The sequence below is a fragment of the Oncorhynchus mykiss genome, chromosome 18 (genome assembly GCF_057628025.1).
Source record: "Oncorhynchus mykiss isolate SJ-2025 chromosome 18, ASM5762802v1, whole genome shotgun sequence".
Classification (NCBI taxonomy): Eukaryota; Metazoa; Chordata; class Actinopteri; order Salmoniformes; family Salmonidae; genus Oncorhynchus; species Oncorhynchus mykiss.
In genome coordinates this window covers 37,378,700-37,397,282 of record NC_143039.1, presented here as the reverse complement: position 1 = coordinate 37,397,282, position 18,583 = coordinate 37,378,700, and the positions used below count along the sequence as shown (strand labels likewise).

Genomic DNA, 18,583 nt, shown 5'->3' with positions numbered 1-18,583 from the left:
CATGCTACGTGTTGCAGTAGGCCTTTAGAATAATGCAAAACATATCCTTGACTCTCTCCTAGTTGATGAGCAAGGGGATGCAAACGATGCCAGTCAGCCTGCGCAGCTGACCATCGAAACTATTCCGAAAATAATTTCACACATAATAAGAGTTAACCAACACTAAAGACAAAAATCTATTCACAGTCTGATGAGTGACAATATTATCAGTTGGCAAATTGTACATTTAGAGATGGGAGAAGCTTGGAATTGACAAAGGCAGTGAAAGGAGCATCACTTTATCAAATCCTCCTTTGGAGTCACATGCAGGTAAAACTTTTTGATTTCTATATAGTGTGTATTTATAAACTGTGTGGTTCCAGCCCTAGATGCTGATACCACGGGTATGACAAAACATTTATTTTTACTCCTCTAACTACGTTGGTAACCAGTTTATAATCGCAATAAGGCACGTCTGGGGTTTGTGGTATATGGCCAACATACCACAGCTAAGGATTGTGTCCAGGCATGCGATACATTGTGCATAAGAACAGCCCTTAGCCGTGTTATATTGGCCATATACCACACCCCCTTGTGCCTTACTGCTTAAATATAGAGTGCATTCGGAAAGTATTCAGACCCCCTTGACTTTTTACACATTTTATTACGTTACAGCCTTATTCTAAAATGTAAGAAATTGCTGTTTTCCCTCATCAATCTATACACAATATCCCATAATGACAAAGCAAAAAAAGGTTTTCAGAAATGTTTGCACATTTATTAAAAATAAAGAACGGAAATAAAATCATATCAAATCAAAGTTTATTTGTCACGTGCGTCGAATACAACAGGTGTAGTAGACCTTACAGTGAAATGCTTACTTACAGGCTCTAACCAATAGTGCAAAAAAGGTATTAAGTGAACAATGGGTAGGTAAAGAAATAAAACAACAGTAAAAAGACAGGCTATAAAAGTAGCAAGGTTACATACAGACACCGGTTAGTCAGGCTGATTGAGGTAGTATGAACATGTAGATATGGTTAAAGTGACTATGCATATATGATGAACAGAGAGTAGCAGTAGCGTAAAAGAGGGGTTGGCGGGTGGTGGTTGGGACACAACACAGATAGCCCGGTTAGCCAATGTGCGGGAGCACTGGTTGGTCAGCCCAATTGAGGTAGTATGTACACTTAAAGTGACTATGAATATATGATAAACAGAGAGTAGCAGCAGCTTAAAACGAGGGGTTGGGGGGGGACACAATGCAAATAGTCCGGGTTGATTACTTGTCCATGAGTCGTATGTCTTGGGGGTAAAAACTGTTGAGAAGCCTTTTTGTCCTACACTTGGCACTCCGGTACCGCTTCCCATGCGGTAGTAGAGAGAACAGTCTGAGGTGGCTGGGGTCTTTCACCATTTTTAGGGCCTTCCTATGACACCGCCTGGTGTAGAGGTCCTGGATGGCATGCAGCTTAGCCCCAGTGATGTACTGGGCCGTACGCACTACCCTCTGTAGTGCCTTTCGGTCAGAGGCCAGGCAATTGCCGTACCGGCAGTGATGCTCTCGATATTGCAGCTGTAGAACCTTTTGAGGATCTCAGGACCCATGCCAAATCTTTTTAGTTTCCTGAGGGGGAATAGGCTTTGTTGTGCCCTCTTCACAACTGTCTTGGTGTGTTTGGACCATTCAAGTTGGTTGTTGATGTCAAATCAAATCAAATTTATTTGTCACATACACATGGTTAGCAGATGTTAATGCGAGTGTAGCGAAATGCTTGTGCTTCTAGTTCCGACAATGCAGTAATAACCAACGAGTAATCTAATCTAACAATTCCAAAACTACTACCTTATACACACAAGTGTAAAGGGATAAAGAATATGTACATGAAGATATGAATGAGTGATGGTACAGAACGGCATGGGCAAGATGCAGTAGATGGTATCGAGTACAGTATATACAGTGCCTTGCGAAAGTATTCGGCCCCCTTGAACTTTGCGACCTTTTGCCATATTTCAGGCTTCAAACATAAAGATATAAAACTGTATTTTTTTGTGAAGAATCAACAACAAGTGGGACACAATCATGAAGTGGAACGACATTTATTGGATATTTCAAACTTTTTTAACAAATCAAAAACTGAAAAATTGGGAGTACAAAATTATTCAGCCCCTTTACTTTCAGTGCAGCAAACTCTCTCCAGAAGTTCAGTGAGGATCTCTGAATGATCCAATGTTGACCTAAATGACTAATGATGATAAATACAATCCACCTGTGTGTAATCAAGTCTCCGTATAAATGCACCTGCACTGTGATAGTCTCAGAGGTCCGTTAAAAGCGCAGAGAGCATCATGAAGAACAAGGAACACACCAGGCAGGTCCGAAATACTGTTTTGAAGAAGTTTAAAGCCGGATTTGGATACAAAAATATTTCCCAAGCTTTAAACATCCCAAGGAGCACTGTGCAAGCGATAATATTGAAATGGAAGGAGTATCAGACCACTGCAAATCTACCAAGACCTGGCCGTCCCTCTAAACTTTCAGCTCATACAAGGAGAAGACTGATCAGAGATGCAGCCAAGAGGCCCATGATCACTCTGGATGAACTGCAGAGATCTACAGCTGAGGTGGGAGACTCTGTCCATAGGACAACAATCAGTCGTACATTGCACAAATCTAGCCTTTATGGAAGAGTGGCAAGAAGAAAGCCATTTCTTAAAGATATCCATAAAAAGTGTTGTTTAAAGTTTGCCACAAGCCACCTGGGAGACACACCAAACATGTGGAAGAAGGTGCTCTGGTCAGATGAAACCAAAATGTAACTTTTTGGCAACAATGCCAAACGTTATGTTTGGCGTAAAAGCAACACAGCTGAACACACCATCCCCACTGTCAAACATGGTGGTGGCAGCATCATGGTTTGGGCCTGCTTTTCTTCAGCAGGGACAGGGAAGATGGTTAAAATTGATGGGAAGATGGATGGAGCCAAATACAGGACCATTCTGGAAGAAAACCTGATGGAGTCTGCAAAAGACCTGAGACTGGGACGGAGATTTGTCTTCCAACAAGACAATGATCCAAAACATAAAGCAAAATCTACAATGGAATGGTTCAAAAATAAACATATCCAGGTGTTAGAATGGCCAAGTCAAAGTCCAGACCTGAATCCAATCGAGAATCTGTGGAAAGAACTGAAAACTGCTGTTCACAAATGCTCTCCATCCAACCTCACTGAGCTCGAGCTGTTTTGCAAGGAGGAATGGGAAAAAATGTCAGTCTCTCGATTTGCAAAACTGATAGAGACATACCCCAAGCGACTTACAGCTGTAATCGCAGCAAAAGGTGGCGCTACAAAGTATTAACTTAAGGGGGCTGAATAATTTTGCACGCCCAATTTTTCAGTTTTTGATTTGTTAAAAAAGTTTGAAATATCCAATAAATGTCGTTCCACTTCATGATTGTGTCCCACTTGTTGTTGATTCTTCACAAAAAAATACAGTTTTATATCTTCAAGTTTGAAGCCTGAAATGTGGCAAAAGGTCGCAAAGTTCAAGGGGGCCGAATACTTTCGCAAGGCACTGTGTGTGTGTGTGTATATATATATATATATATATAGAAACAGCAGAATATATATATATTCTGAATATATATATATGTTTCTTTGACAATTACCTTTGTAATATATCTCTCAATTCAAGAGGTGCAGTTCTATTTCCGAATATCACTTTTCCAAGAATATCCATATTATCCATGCGTCAAGCGCATGACCACTCGCACAGCGGCATTGCTCTGGCTACTTAGCAAAGTGTACTAACATAACAAACTGAAAATAGGCTTTCGTTATTTCCACAATGTTTCTGCCAACACAATATTATAATGGCTTTCTTTGTGATGGATTTAATTCTTGAACTAGAGTTTTTTTTCATTTTTCCTTTTAGCCTAGAGTAACATAAACTAATGGCAATGCTATTATGTTCTTTAGGATTGTAATGTTAACTAAGACCTTCATAAACACAACCAAATTATTATTATTACAATACCATAGCGTATATGGAATGTATTTATTAAACTGTTAGAATGTTGATGTATCGTTGGCTGGAAATGGTGTCGATAATAGTCTACAGACCTACGTTAATAAACTAGGACTTTGTAGAATTATACTAAACAAATATCTCTTATTTTATTATTACGTGGATTTTTTTCCGAGAATATTTCATAATGCAATTCATCCTTTTATTTATGCACTATTTATCAGGCATTGGTGCTAATGTTTACTTACCTTGTGGGTTTAAATGCATCTGATGTGTACATTATGCTAAAGAGGACACCCGGCAACGTTCTCAATGTTCTTTAGCGGGTACTTATAGACTGAAAGGGTCAGATGGTTCTAGTGTTCAGAAGACGTAGTGTACCCTTACAGACAAACAGGTCGTAGCCAAGGCGCTTTCAAGGGCATATGACTGTTGTAGATATAACTTACTTGCCCGGCCCTAGCGGTTATACACACGTAATATGGCCATTATTCTGCACTGTGAATTTGGCGTGGAATTTAATGTTTTTTTCTTATCGTTTTAACAAAATGCACCCCCCCCCCCCAAAAAAAATATGGCAGTTTAGATGTTAAGCAAAATTGTCCATTTGTCTCATCCCTAGGTCCAACAGTACTGAGTGCTAAGCTGAGCCCAGTAGACATGTGAAATAAAAAGCACTCTTCCTGGCTCCACCTGGATAATAACACAAGCAAGGGACATATACTGCCTGTTGTGACAGTTGAAGTCTATCTATCCACTTGTTAGCAACTGCAGGGGTTAGTGCTGTTACTGGCCCACTAGACACAGACGTCAATTCAACGTCTACTCCACTTCGGTTCAGCGTACTTTTTTATTTATTTCATTGACGTGAACAACATTGATTCAACCAGTGTGTGCCCAGTGAGGTGGCATTAAGAACCAAGGCTTTTTCCTTTTCACCCAGGTCAAGAGGAGGAGGAGGCATTAAGAGAGGCTCAGCTCTCATTTTCTTTCTTTCTTTTTCTTTCTTTCTTTCTTTCTTTCTTTCTCTTTTTCTTTCTTTCTTTCTCTTTTTCTTTCTTTCTTTCCCTTTTTCTTTCTTTCTTTCTCTCTCTCTCTCTTTCTTTCTTTCTTTCTTTCTTTCTCTCTTTCTCTCTTTCTCTTTTACTTTCTTTCTTTCTTTTTTCTTTCTTTCTTTCTTTCTTTCTTTCTTTTTTCTTTCTTTCTTTTTTTCTTTTTTCTTTCTTTCTTTCTTTCTTTCTCTTTTTCTTTCTTTCTTTCTCTTTTTCTTTTCTTTCTTTCTTTCTTTCTCTTTTTCTTTCTTTCTTTCTTTTTTTATTTTTTTCTTTCTTTCTTTCTTTCTCTTTTTCTTTCTTTCTTTCTTTCTTTCTCTTTTTCTTTCTTTCTTTCTTTTTTTCTTTTTTTCTTTTTTCTTTCTTTCATTTTTTCTTTCTTTCTTTCTCTTTTTCTTTCTTTCTTTCTCTTTTTCTTTCTTTCTTTCTTTCTTTCTTTTTTCTTTTCTTTCTTTCTTTCTTTCTTTCTTTTTTCTTTTCTTTCTTTCTTTCTTTCTTTCTTTTTTCTTTTCTTTCTTTCTTTCTTTCTTTCTTTCTTTTTCTTTCTTTCTTTCTTTCTTTCTTTCTTTCTTTCTTTCTTTCTTTCTTTCTTTCTTTCTCTTTCTTTCTTTCTTTCTTTCTTTCTCTTTTTCTTTCTTTCTTTCTTTCTTTCTTTCTTTCTTTCTTTCTTTCATTCTTTCTTTCTTTCTTTCTTTCTTGAGAAAGGGATGTTTCAGGGAAGGAAAGATGAAAGGAGCTGCCATTCAAGCTTGCTTCAATGGTTTTGGCTGCATGTGAAAGGTTTGAAAGACGGCACATGTGGTGGGAGGGGGGATAGAGAGATGGTTAAAATAGAGAGGGGGAAAGAGGCAGGAAGGGAGAGAGGGGGAACAAGATGTGGAGTAAGAGGTAGGGAGAGAGAGCGTGATGGGTACGGAGGTAAGTAGAACTAATGAAAGGCAACACCTATGGAGAGAGGGAGCGAGCAAAAGACAGCTGGTGGGGTTAGAGTTAATAGGTAGAACCAGCCTAAAAGTGAGGACACCTGCTTTATGCACCTACAGGAGGCCTTTCCAGCCCGCTAGTCATTCATTGAGTATGCCATACAGGCCTTGATTCAGCCTGCTTAGAGACACAGGTTACAAAAGAATGGAGGCATGAATACAGTCTCACATGTATGTGTTCAGGTTAATCAAGGGTACTGCCAGTGCAGGCTTGAATGGATGCATATGCACTGTGGGTCATGTTAGGGACAATGTGAGTAGATGTATAGGACCCAAAAATACAGTACATTGAATAGATGGATCTATTTGAAGTGGGTTTTTTCACTAGTGAACTCTATAGGTATCACGACTCAGGATATGACCCAAATGCAGACCTATGGGTTTGTCAGTCAAGGCCAATGTGAGTAGATGTACAGTGCATACTGTTAGAACCCAATTTCTCAGAGTAAAAACTTGATAGACACTAATGAAAGCTTAAACCAAGTTTATTCTTCCCAGAGAATCAATAAGGCTGCATTAGACAAAGACATTGTTCACACAAACACTGATATTTAACCCTTTCCTCTTGGCTGAGTCTCCTCCTACACATCTGAACAAACATTGTATCTTTACTGCTAAGCAGGAAACTAAGTAATACGGACATAAACTTTTCTTTCTCCCTTAACGTAACGTGACCTGACCTTACCTCGACCCCTTCATCACTAATCCATGGCTCTCTCCCCTTATCAATGCCTGCCACGTGATTGCTTTCCCTGCACTCAGCACATTCCAAGCTTAATTGCACACTCTATATACCTTCCTCCTACAGATAACCAGTAACTTCTGGTGTAGACCCTCTAAACCTAAGCGCTCAGTATTTCAATAGGATACCTGATAATTAACCCTATCCCAAGTTTAGGAGTTAATACCCAGAATCCATCAATACAATACAACCATTATTGTCCAATCCGAGTCGTTGAATGTTTGTTAAACATGACCAGATGTGTCTAATGTCCATATGGGATAGACTGTGTAGAGATCACTCACGTGGATATAACAGTGTGAAAGTTGCACTGTAAAGCTATGGTTGTGTGACAGGGGAAGGGTGTTGTGTGGGTGTCACTGACAAGTACCTTTAAAGGGGCAATCAACAGTTGCTACAACCATGTGTTGGACTTATACATTAAAGATATGTACCCATTGGTTCTTGAAGATTATAACTTAGAAATGCCTCATGAGCTTAGTTCAACTGTTGTACCCCACCAGAACCCAAAATATAAACTTGTTTTACTCCAACCTTTATAAACAAATAAAATGTAAACAAACACTATCTAGCCCCAAAACATGGTTAAAGCTATAATCAGTCTTTGCATCCATAGCTCTGTTTATGAATTCGGGAGTGGTTACATTTCTCCAGCCCCACACCTCAGCTTTTTACCAACCAGGGGCCGGAAGTCGGTTTTGTTATTGTTTCTACTGCTGATTGCCCCTTTTAACGGTTGATGGTGACAATGATGGGGATCTAAGAGATCACAGTGGTCGGAGTGGGAAGTTGGGGTGAGAGAAGATCTCTTTCTCTCTCGCACACACAGCCACACAAACTTTTAGAGGAAATTTTACCCCACCTTGGATAGTTAAATATAACTAAATATATCTTAGTAATGCTCTACTTCCTGCCATCTGGGCCAGAGGCATATTCATAGCAGTGCTGCTACAGCAATAGGCTCATACATATAAAACATTATACACAGAGCTCTGGGCAAATGCTACAAACTGGGTTTCAGCTCATGACACACTCTCACAATCTCGAACACACGCGCACACGCACGCACGCACACACACACACACACACACACACACATATATATATATATATATATATAGTGCCTTGCGAAAGTATTCGGCCCCCTTGAACTTTGCGACCTTTTGCCACATTTCAGGCTTCAAACATAAAACTGTATTTTTTTTGTGAAGAATCAACAACAAGTGGGACACAATCATGAAGTGGAATGACATTTATTGGATATTTCAAACTTTTTTAACAAATCAAAAACTGAAAAATTGGGCGTGCAAAATTATTCAGCCCCCTTAAGTTAATACTTTGTAGCGCCACCTTTTGCTGCGATTACAGCTGTAAGTCGCTTGGGGTATGTCTCTCAGTTTTGCACATCGAGAGACTGAATTTTTTTCCCATTCCTCCTTGCAAAACAGCTCGAGCTCAGTGAGGTTGGATGGAGAGCATTTGTGAACAGCAGTTTTCAGTTCTTTCCACAGATTCTCGATTGGATTCAGGTCTGGACTTTGACTTGGCCCTTCTAACACCTGGATATGTTTATTATTGAACCATTCTATTGTAGATTTTGCTTTATGTTTTGGATCATTGTCTTGTTGGAAGACAAATCTCCGTCCCAGTCTCAGGTCTTTTGCAGACTCCATCAGTGTTTCTTCCAGAATGGTCCTGTATTTGGCTCCATCCATCTTCCCATCAATTTTAACCATCTTCCCTTTCCCTGCTGAAGAAAAACAGGCCCAAACCATGATGCTGCCACCACCATGTTTGACAGTGGGGATGGTGTGTTCGTTCAGCTGTGTTGCTTTTACGCCAAACACGTTTTGCATTGTTGCCAAAAAGTTCAATTTTGGTTTCATCTGACCAGAGCACCTTCTTCCACATGTTTGGTGTGTCTCCCAGGTGGCTTGTGGCAAATTTTAAACGACACTTTTTATGGATATCTTTAAGAAATGGCTTTCTTCTTGCCACTCTTCCATAAAGGCCAGATTTGTGCAATATACGACTGATTGTTGTCCTATGGACAGAGTCTCCCACCTCAGCTGTAGATCTCTGCAGTTCATCCAGAGTGATCATGGGCCTCTTGGCTGCATCTCTGATCAGTCTTCTCCTTGTATGAGCTGAAAGTTTAGAGGGATGGCCAGGTCTTGGTAGATTTGCAGTAGTCTGATACTCCTTCCATTTCAATATTATCGCTTGCACAGTGCTCCTTGGGATGTTTAAAGCTTGGGAATTTTTTCTGTATCCAAATCCGACTTTTAACTTCTTCACAACAGTATCTCGGACCTGCTTGGTGTGTTCCTTGTTCTTCATGATGCTCTCTGCGCTTTTAACGGACCTCTGAGACTATCACAGTGCAGGTGCATTTATACGGAGACTTGATTACACACAGGTGGATTGTATTTATCATCATTAGTCATTTAGGTCAACATTGGATCATTCAGAGATCCTCACTGAACTTCTGGAGAGAGTTTGCTGCACTGAAAGTAAAGGGGCTGAATAATTTTGCACGCCCAATTTTTCAGTTTTTGATTTGTTAAAAAAGTTTGAAATATCCAATAATTGTCGTTCCACTTCATGATTGTGTCCCACTTGTTGTTGATTCTTCACAAAAAAATACAGTTTTTATGTTGGAAGCCTGAAATGTGGCAAAAGGTCGCAAAGTTCAAGGGGGCCGAATACTTTCGCAAGGCACTGTATGTATATATATATATATATATATATATATATATATATATATATATACTGCTCAAAAAAATAAAGGGAACACTAAAATAACACATCCTAGATCTGAATGAATGAAATATTCTTATTAAATACTTTTTTCTTTACATAGTTGAATGTGCTGACAACAAAATCACACACAAATTATCAATGGAAATCAAATTCATGACCATGGAGGTCTGGATTTGGAGTCACACTCAAAATTAAAGTGGAAAAAAACACTCTACAGGCTGATCCAACGTTGATGTAATGTCCTTAAAACAAGTCAAAATGAGGCTCAGTAGTGTGTGTGGCCTCCACGTGCTTGTATGACCTCCCTACAACGCCTGGGCATGCTCCTAATGAGGTGGCGGATGGTCTCCTGAGGGATCTCCTCCCAGACCTGGACTAAAGCATCCTCTAACTCCTGGACAGTCTGCTGTGCAACGTTGGTGGATGGAGCGAGACATGATGTCCCAGATGTGCTCAATTGGATTCAGGTCTGGGGAACAGGCGGGCCAGTCCATAGCATCAATGCCTTCCTCTTGCAGGAACTGCTGACACACTCCAGCCACATGAGGTCTAGCATTGTCTTGCATTAGGAGGAACCCAGGGCCAACCGCACCAGCATATGGTCTCACAAGGTGTCTGAGGATCTCATCTCGGTACCTAATGGCAGTCAGGCTACCTCTGGCGAGCACATGGAGGGCTATGTGGCCCTCCAAAGAAATGCCACCCCACACCATGACTGACCCACCGCCAAAGTCATGCTGGAGGATGTTGCAGGCAGCAGAACGTTCTCCACGGCGTCTTCCGACTGTCACGTCTGTCACGTGCTCAGTGTGAACTTGCTTTCATCTGTGAAGAGCACGGGGCGCCAGTGGCGAATTTGCCAATCTTGGTGTTCTCTGTCAAATGCCAAACGTCCTGCACGGTGTTGGGCTTTAAGCACAACCCCCACCTGTGGACGTCGGTCCCTCATACCACCCTCATGGAGTCTGTTTCTGACCGTTTGAGCAGACACATGCACATTTGTGGCCTGCTGGAGGTCATTTTGCAGGGCTCTGGCAGTGCTCCTCCTGCTCCTCCTTGCACAAAGGCGGAGGTAGCGGTCCTGCTGCTGGGTTGTTGCCCTCCTATGGCCTCCTCCACGTCTCCTGATGTACTGGCCAGTCTCCTGGTAGCGCCTCCATGCTCTGGACACTACGCTGACAGACACAGCAAACCTTCTTGCCACAGCTCGCATTGATGTGCCATCCTGGATGAGCTGCACTACCTGAGCCACTTGTGTGGGTTGTAGACTCCGTCTCATGCTACCACTAGAGTGAAAGCACCGCCTGCATTCCAAAGTGGCCAAAACATCAGCCAGGAAGCATAGGAACTGAGAAGTGGTCTGTGGTCACCACCTGTAGAACCACTCCTTTATTGGGGGTGTCTTGCTAATTGCCTATAATTTCCACCTGTTGTATATTCCATTTGCACAACATCATGTGAAATTTATTGTCAATCAGTGTTGCTTCCTAAGTGGACAGTTTGATTTCACAGAAGTGTGATTGACTTGGAGTTACATTGTGTTGCTTAAGTGTTCCCTTTATTTTTTTGAGCAGGGTATATATACACACACACATACACACACACTCTTTCTCTCTGTATCCTGATTCTACACGGACTCTACACACTGTTTGTTTGTGGTTGAATTTGGCATAGTATGTGTGGCATGTGGGCTTCTTTAGTGTGCGTGGCCAAGTCATCAGAATGGGCCCTGAGGGAGAGGCTTTGATAACAGGACAGTTTATAAGCGGCTCTCTTGTGACCCATAAGTGCTTTGTTTTTGTCAATGTCCCTCTTGGACATGCACAGTCACACAGACACAAACATGCAGGGATGCATGTACACACACAGACTCTCAAGTGTGTGAACACACAAACAAACAGATTTCTACAAACACAGACATAAACTCCAGGTTTAAAGTAGTGTCCTGCACTCACAGGATATGATAGGATAGAACAGTAGGATGGAAGAGTTTTCCCACCCATATACAACCAATGTCACCTTGGGTAGGAAGAGCATTGTATACAGGTGATATTACTTCAGCATAGTTAGTTATACATTGGTCATTCAATATGTCCATTGGGCATACTAAACTATACATGGGCTGGCGGCCATCTTGATGGTCAACTCCCCTGGTAAACTAAGGAATAAATGAATAAAAAATGTTGGGAGCTTCTGGTTTAATGTAAGATTGTGGTTGTTGTTTCAACTAGCTGTATAGTGGTTGTCAGTGTTCTTAACAAGGTAGTATGACTACTACAGTACAGTAAGGCCCTTCTCTCTCTGGTAAATAGTGATTTAACATCACTGATTGGCACTCGGGCCACTACTTGATTAGAGGTAGAGAATGAAAGCATTAGTATAGCACTCTTCCAGGTCTTGAGTTGAATAGCCCTGCAGTACAGCTAACAACAGTAGCTGGACATGGGAGGAGAGGATCCACACAAGCAATTTTAGCATATCTGAGCTAAGCTAACCTAAACCTTTTAAGGCCAGAGTGGATGAGTGCATCTAGCAGAGCAATAGATGATACCTGTATAATATTACGGCGCAGAGGCACAGAGTGCTCCATCAGCGGTGTGATGACACAGAGAAGTACACCTATACAAATGGTCTCGTTGCATAAGAGGTGAACAGGGATGTTCTGATTAGAGTTTTAGTGGGTGGTCATATTTCTCCAGGTCCTAACAAACATGGGACTAATGGATGATGGTTAGAGAGAAAGAGGCTCTTATTTCTAAATATATACTTACAAGTTGTACCATGACAAGCAGATGCATGCTCGCACACACTCGCACCCTTGTTTTTTCTGTCCTCATTTACTCCTCTCTATGACCTATAATCTTCTTCTCTCTCTTTCTCCCTCTCTCTCGCTCTCTACCTCTCTCTGTGGCTGTCGTGGTTTGCTTCCACACCTGCACATTGCATATGAGACATGACAAGTGTGAATGATTCAGATGCATTGAGTTGGGCTCCCTCTGCAACGAGGCAGAAACACCAGCCTGCTGGAAGGCAAGACAAATAGAGAGGGATAAGAGAGTGAGCTAAACAGAGACAGATATAAAGAGAGATTGAAATTGAGAGAGAGCTGGAGAGAGGGAGATGTCACCCCTGACACTGTTACTGAACTCAATCTGAACTACCCCCCTCCCAACTCAACATCTTCCCACCCTCCATCTCACACATGCCCATGTCAACCACCAACCCACCAGAGCTGCTAACTAAAGCTGTCATTGAGTAGCACCAAAATAAATACCACCCCCCGCCTTTCCTCATTTAATAAACAAAATAAATCTCTCTCTCTCTTATTTTTCTCACTCCTGCTGTTGCTATGTTTTCCCCGCTGAGAAAGTGAGCTAATGTGTTCTGGTAGGGAGACCCATGCATGCTATGGTGTGTGTGTGTATGTGTGTGTGTGTGTGTGTGTATGTCTGCGGTCCTCTGACAAACTGACAGTCTATTAGCGTGATAAGAAGTGACAGCTAGCGACGAGTAGAGCCCTAGCTAGTGCCTGCTTGGCTGACAAGACGGGTCAGGTCAGGTACACACACACACACACACACACACACACACACACACACACACACACACACACACACACGATGGAAAGAGACAAAAGGTGTTTAACGTGAGTAAAAGATTTCATTAAAAATAATTCGATACGCCATCACAAACGTCCACACTGTCATAACCTGTTGTGTCAGGTTAGGGCAAATAAGTTCTGACTTGTTCTGCAGGAGTAGACGTGGCTTTCCTTGTTGTCGATCAGAAAGTTACAACTGATTAGATTATCTGTTGCAGCGTTTGTGTAATTTAAGACAAGGTAATTTAAAGTGCATCAACAACAATATTACATAAACCATCTTGACATGTGTCAACGTAGATTTCATAGCAAATTTTGGAAACTTCTACCTTTTGGAAACAACAATTTAGCATATGATATTAGTTCCATTGATTTATGTTGGAATCATGGGGGATGGCATCCATTGACTGGGAGGGGTCCAATATTTGCATGACACCCCTGTGCTGTAAAAAGCACTGCTAGGTGTAATTTAGTGTATCCCATGCCTGTTCACTCCATGTTGGAATCATGGGAATCATTTTTGACTGGTGGATCCAATATCTTCACTCCTGAACTGTAAATGCACTGCTGGGTGTAGTGTCATTTACTTTATCCCGGGCTTGTTCGCTCTATATTGAAATCACAGGGAATCACTTCCCATAGAGATGTTATTAAATTACATCCATTGACTGGAGGGTTCAATATCTCCACAACACTCCTGTGCAGTGAATGCACTGCTTGGTTTAGTGTATCCCAGGCCATTTCACTAACTTTTCCAATCTCCTCCACTCTGCCCCGCATCGTCCGCACCACAGGGACCAGATCAGGGATGGTCAGCATTAATGAAGATGAATCATCCGATAAAATCGATCAATGATAGTCACTGTACCAAGAGTCTCGGGGAGGGAGGGAGGAAGGAAGAGCGGGAGAGAGAGGTAAGGGAGGAAGGGAGATAAATAGAGGGACACATTCTAATGGCCTTGAAACAGAAAACAATTTATGGGAAGGAAGGAAGGAAGGAAGGAAGGAAGGAAGGAAGGAAGGAAGGAAGGAAGGAAGGAAGGAAGGAAGGAAGGAAGGAAGGAAGGGGGTAGAGGTACACAGAGAGTTGGGGGAGGGGGGAGAAGAAACAAAGGTAGCTGAATAACGAGGAGGGACGACGGAGGAAGAGAAAGGACGCCTCTCACTAACAGTCACCAGTTACATATGGTCTGTAACACTGAAATTTGAGGTATTGCCACTTTGTACTATGTCTATTTACACTTCAGGTATCTTCAAAACGACACTGATCTCTAGTGTTTTAGCGTTAGCTTGATTGCAGACCCGTGTTATGGATAAAGTGGAGTTTCTCTACTGTGCCAAGATTGCACATTAGAGTATAGAATGCACTAGCTGCATCACTAGTGGTGTAATGTGGATTCTCGTTTCTTTGCTAGCTGCTATTATTGAGACTCTGTTTTCTGTTTCTCTGTTTTGTTGTTCTCTGAGTTGTGAGAATGAGACGACAGTCATTTTAGGATCAAAGGTAGTGCTAGACTGTTGTCTGAATCCAGTTAGAGCTCTTCCTGCCTTCCTCTGTGTGTTTGCGTGTGTGTCCGTGCGTGTTTTGCGTGTGTGTTCTGTGTGCTTGGTCTGTGCTTGTCTGTTGTCGACACAATATTATTTACACTTTTGAAAAGTTTCCATTTCATCTTCTATCCCCTTGTTTGATGACGCTGTGTCTTCATACATTAGCAGGATGCATTGAAGTGGTTGGCAAGCGGCACTAAATGATGATTCCATACTCTGTTAACCTTTTTTCACGTACCAAAACACAGGTGTGATCATTCTACAGGGGTCCCTGTAGCATACGATTAAGCCGCTGTGATTAGAACGTCCAGTTTTGAATGACACAACAATCAGCATTTGAGCTGGCCATAATGTTTTTTTCAGAAACATTTTGCACAAACACAGTCCTTACAAAATTATGTCCAGAATGTGAGCAGTTTATTTTTGGATGCGATGTTCAGAAGTAGGTACAGCATAACACAATCATCCAAACCTGAAAAATGTAGGCCACATTCATCCTAGCGCTAACTGAGGAAAGATTGATGTAACACAAGTGGTCAATGTTTATAACTCTCGGCAGAAACTACAATATGAATTAGCTAATAGCAATTACTATTTAAAATTAATCACATCATGGGTGAGCTCACCATTGATCAAAATAACTGAGTAAAACACTTTCTAGAAATCTAAAGTAATCTTACGATGGGTAGTTTGTGCGCACCGATAATAAGAGGAGACAAGATAAGTTTGGTCTGTTTATAGTATGCATGTTGAAGGGGTTGTGTCTTCTACTATCATCCACTTCCCTTCATTCACTTCCGTAAGTTTACCCGAAAAATGAGTGAACCATTCCTTCACCTCATTATAACATCTTTGGTCTGACAGATTACGTGACATAACTTAGCTCATTATTTATTTTATTTATCTAGGCAAGTCAGTTAAGAACAAATTCTTATTTACAATGACAGCCTAGGAACAGTGGGTTAACTGCCTTGTTCAGGGGCAGAATGACAGATTTTTACCTAGCGAGCTCTGGGATTCGATCTAGCAACTCTGTAACCACCAGGCTACCTGCTGCCCCAGCAGGTACACTAGATACAAATCAGTACAACCTTAAAAAAAAAGTATTTTACACACATCATCGTTGTCCATTACAATATATGCAATAATCGGAATGCATTATTTGTCACCAGTAATTGAAAACATGTCAATAAAACTGTAAATGCATTGTCCTCCATACATACAAACTGTATGCGCCTACAGTAGAAATGACAACACAATATACAGAAAATAAGGAACTTATTATGTTAATAACTTTGGACGTGTGCATTCCTATGTGTAAGGAAAACAACAAAGAAGGCAAAGCGAGCGCCAGCAAGAAAATGTTACAATTCTTGCAAGACTGCGCAAATATATGCATGCTTAATATGTGCAAACATAAGTGAAGTGCGATGGGCTCTCAAAGAGAGAAATTTATCTGGCTCAGTAAAGCCTCAAACATAAATTGTCCTCTACGCAGAAATGGGCTAGTTCTATGTGAATTAATGAGGAGGCGGAACACCTCAATTCAAATTGTTAGAAAATACAACTTGTTCGAAAATAATTAGAAATTGACAAGTTGAAACATAGCCTATAGATAATTAGCAGGCAGCGCGTGTTAACTGTCCTGCTGCGTAACAATCACATTTTGGAACAGTGAGTGCATTCTGACATTACGTGCATAAAACAACTCACGCTGGGGCGACCGTTAGAGATATTTGGGACTCACATGTGAAAAGGTTAACAGGACTGAAGTTAGAAAGACCTGAGACCTGTGAATAACAGCTGCAACACTAAATATTTTACTCTTAAATAGTCAAGCACGGTCAAAACACTGGGTAAGTGTTAGTGCAGGGCTAGGCAACAAAGGGCCATTCAATCTGTCCTGCATGAGATTTAAGTTAAAAAACAAAACAACATACACTCCATGCCATTCTTGAACATCTAAAACTAGATACAAAGTATGTTGACATTATAATCTACTTTTTCAAATAACTGCAATTTTTCTGGCCCGCAAATTGCCTTGGACGAACAAATCTGTACCCCAAAAAATCTGTGCGCCCCTCCGCTGAATTTTGCCCTCGGGCAAAAATGTATTGCCCACCCCTGGGTTAGTGGATAGTCCGGTACTTGTCTAACACGCTCACTTGTCTTTTCTTACTAGCAGGGATTTCCCTGATAGCTGTTTTATTGAGGAAAGTTTACTTGACTGTGATATTTTATTTTAACTTTATTTCAACATGGAGTCCCGTTGAGACAAAGGTCTCTATCCCGCATTTTACAATTACACACAATTCACAAAAGACTAATATACATACACACAAGAAAAACAACCACATTCCTCAGCAGCGAGGGTGCGACAAAACTATAATCTTTTTTCCCTCCTAAGTCTGGAGCAACAGATGGAATTTGTGGTTGTCTTACAGTACCTTAGTTGAATGCACAGACTATAAGTCGTTCTGAATAAGAGCTTCTGCAAAAATATCAAAATGTAATTGTAATATAGGTCAGTCGAACAGTTTGTAGTTGAACATTTACAAACGGTGTGTAAGGGACTCGGACAATAAAGTGTCCTCCAGTGTTGGTTACAGGTGGTCGCTGCCACCATTCATTTTGAAAGCTTACTCTAGTTGTAAAAAAGAATATGGGACACGGGACGAGCGTAGCCACAATGTGGCTAATTAGATTACGTGAGATGTCTTCCATTGAAACAAGCCATTCAGGTGCAAAGGAGAAATTGTCTTGTTAGCGTAATTAGCCAGATCGCTAGCAAAGCCACGGCTCATCTAAGCGGAAAAACGAGAGAGGGAATGGAGTGTAGAAGAGGAGGTGGTGTAATTAGCATTTTTTTTTTACTACATACAGAGAATGAAAAATAACAGTATAGATACAAACCCTACGCCTGTTTGGAATCTGTCACCACCAGAGGAGGATTTCTGTTTCCCTGGAAACAAGGAGTATGAGGCATTCTAGTTTGAAAACTTTTACAAACCCCCCTCTCCCCCACCCCTCTCCATCTTCCCTTTCTCCCCAAATAATTTAGCAACTAAAGATGCTTGAGATGTGTGTACATAGGACTACCTCGAATGTCTGTGTGAATGTTTCATTGAACCCAATGGATTATTCACACACAATCTGAGATACTTGTTGGTAGCTACGATAGAACTTCCAGAAAACATTTTGTTGCATGGCAAGGTAAGAAACATCCACATTAACAATTAGGAATCAGCCCATAGACACAGACAAAGGAGGTCCCAACACTGAAGACTACTATACATGGATTACTGGGTCCTTGGGTCTCCCGGCTGACTCATGACCTCTCACACTATAGTAGATAGAATACTGCTTCCTTGATCAGGGTAGTGAACCTGCAGACAAGAACATCTAACACAGATCCAGGGCCAGTAACTGGCTAACTCTATTCTGCACCCAATTGAATTATTATCTAACCCTGTGTTCCCTACAAAACAATAGAAATGCACATGTAAACACAGGGTGCATCCCAAATGGCACTCCATAGTGCACTACTTTTGACCATTGCCACTATGTAAGGAATAGGGTGCTATTTATGATGCGGACACATTTACAACTCTACCTTTTGCTTGAGTAAAACTGAGGGAGTTGGAGCTAGTATGCAGTCGATAGAGACTGGAGAGGGGCGATAGAGAATACAATTACAAGCAATTTCTGCACAGGGCTTTCAAAACAACGAAGATGCAGAGATGAGTGGGGGTGTGTTTGTGCATATGTATGCATGGAAAGATTGGCACGTTCACCCGTCTCTGCCTCTATACATATTAAACAGTGACCAACACACCAAGCTGCGCACATGCACGCCAAGCACAATCACCAGCGAGAGGCCAAAGAC

General features: G+C 41.2%; 1 protein-coding gene across 5 annotated transcripts in view; it reads left to right on the top strand.

Moving 5' to 3' along the window:
- Positions 1 to 18,583, top strand: part of LOC110495975 (neural cell adhesion molecule 2) — a 422,938-nt gene that overhangs the window by 74,746 nt on the left and 329,609 nt on the right. Inside the window, exon 1 of one of the 5 annotated variants that reach the window (XM_090208335.1) lies at positions 14,246 to 14,359. The exons of the other annotated variants lie outside the window; for them this stretch is intronic. The gene's annotated coding sequence lies outside the window, so the exon portion shown is untranslated. Of the gene's footprint in view, positions 1 to 14,245; positions 14,360 to 18,583 lie in introns of those variants that run through there. 5 annotated transcript variants of the gene reach the window in all.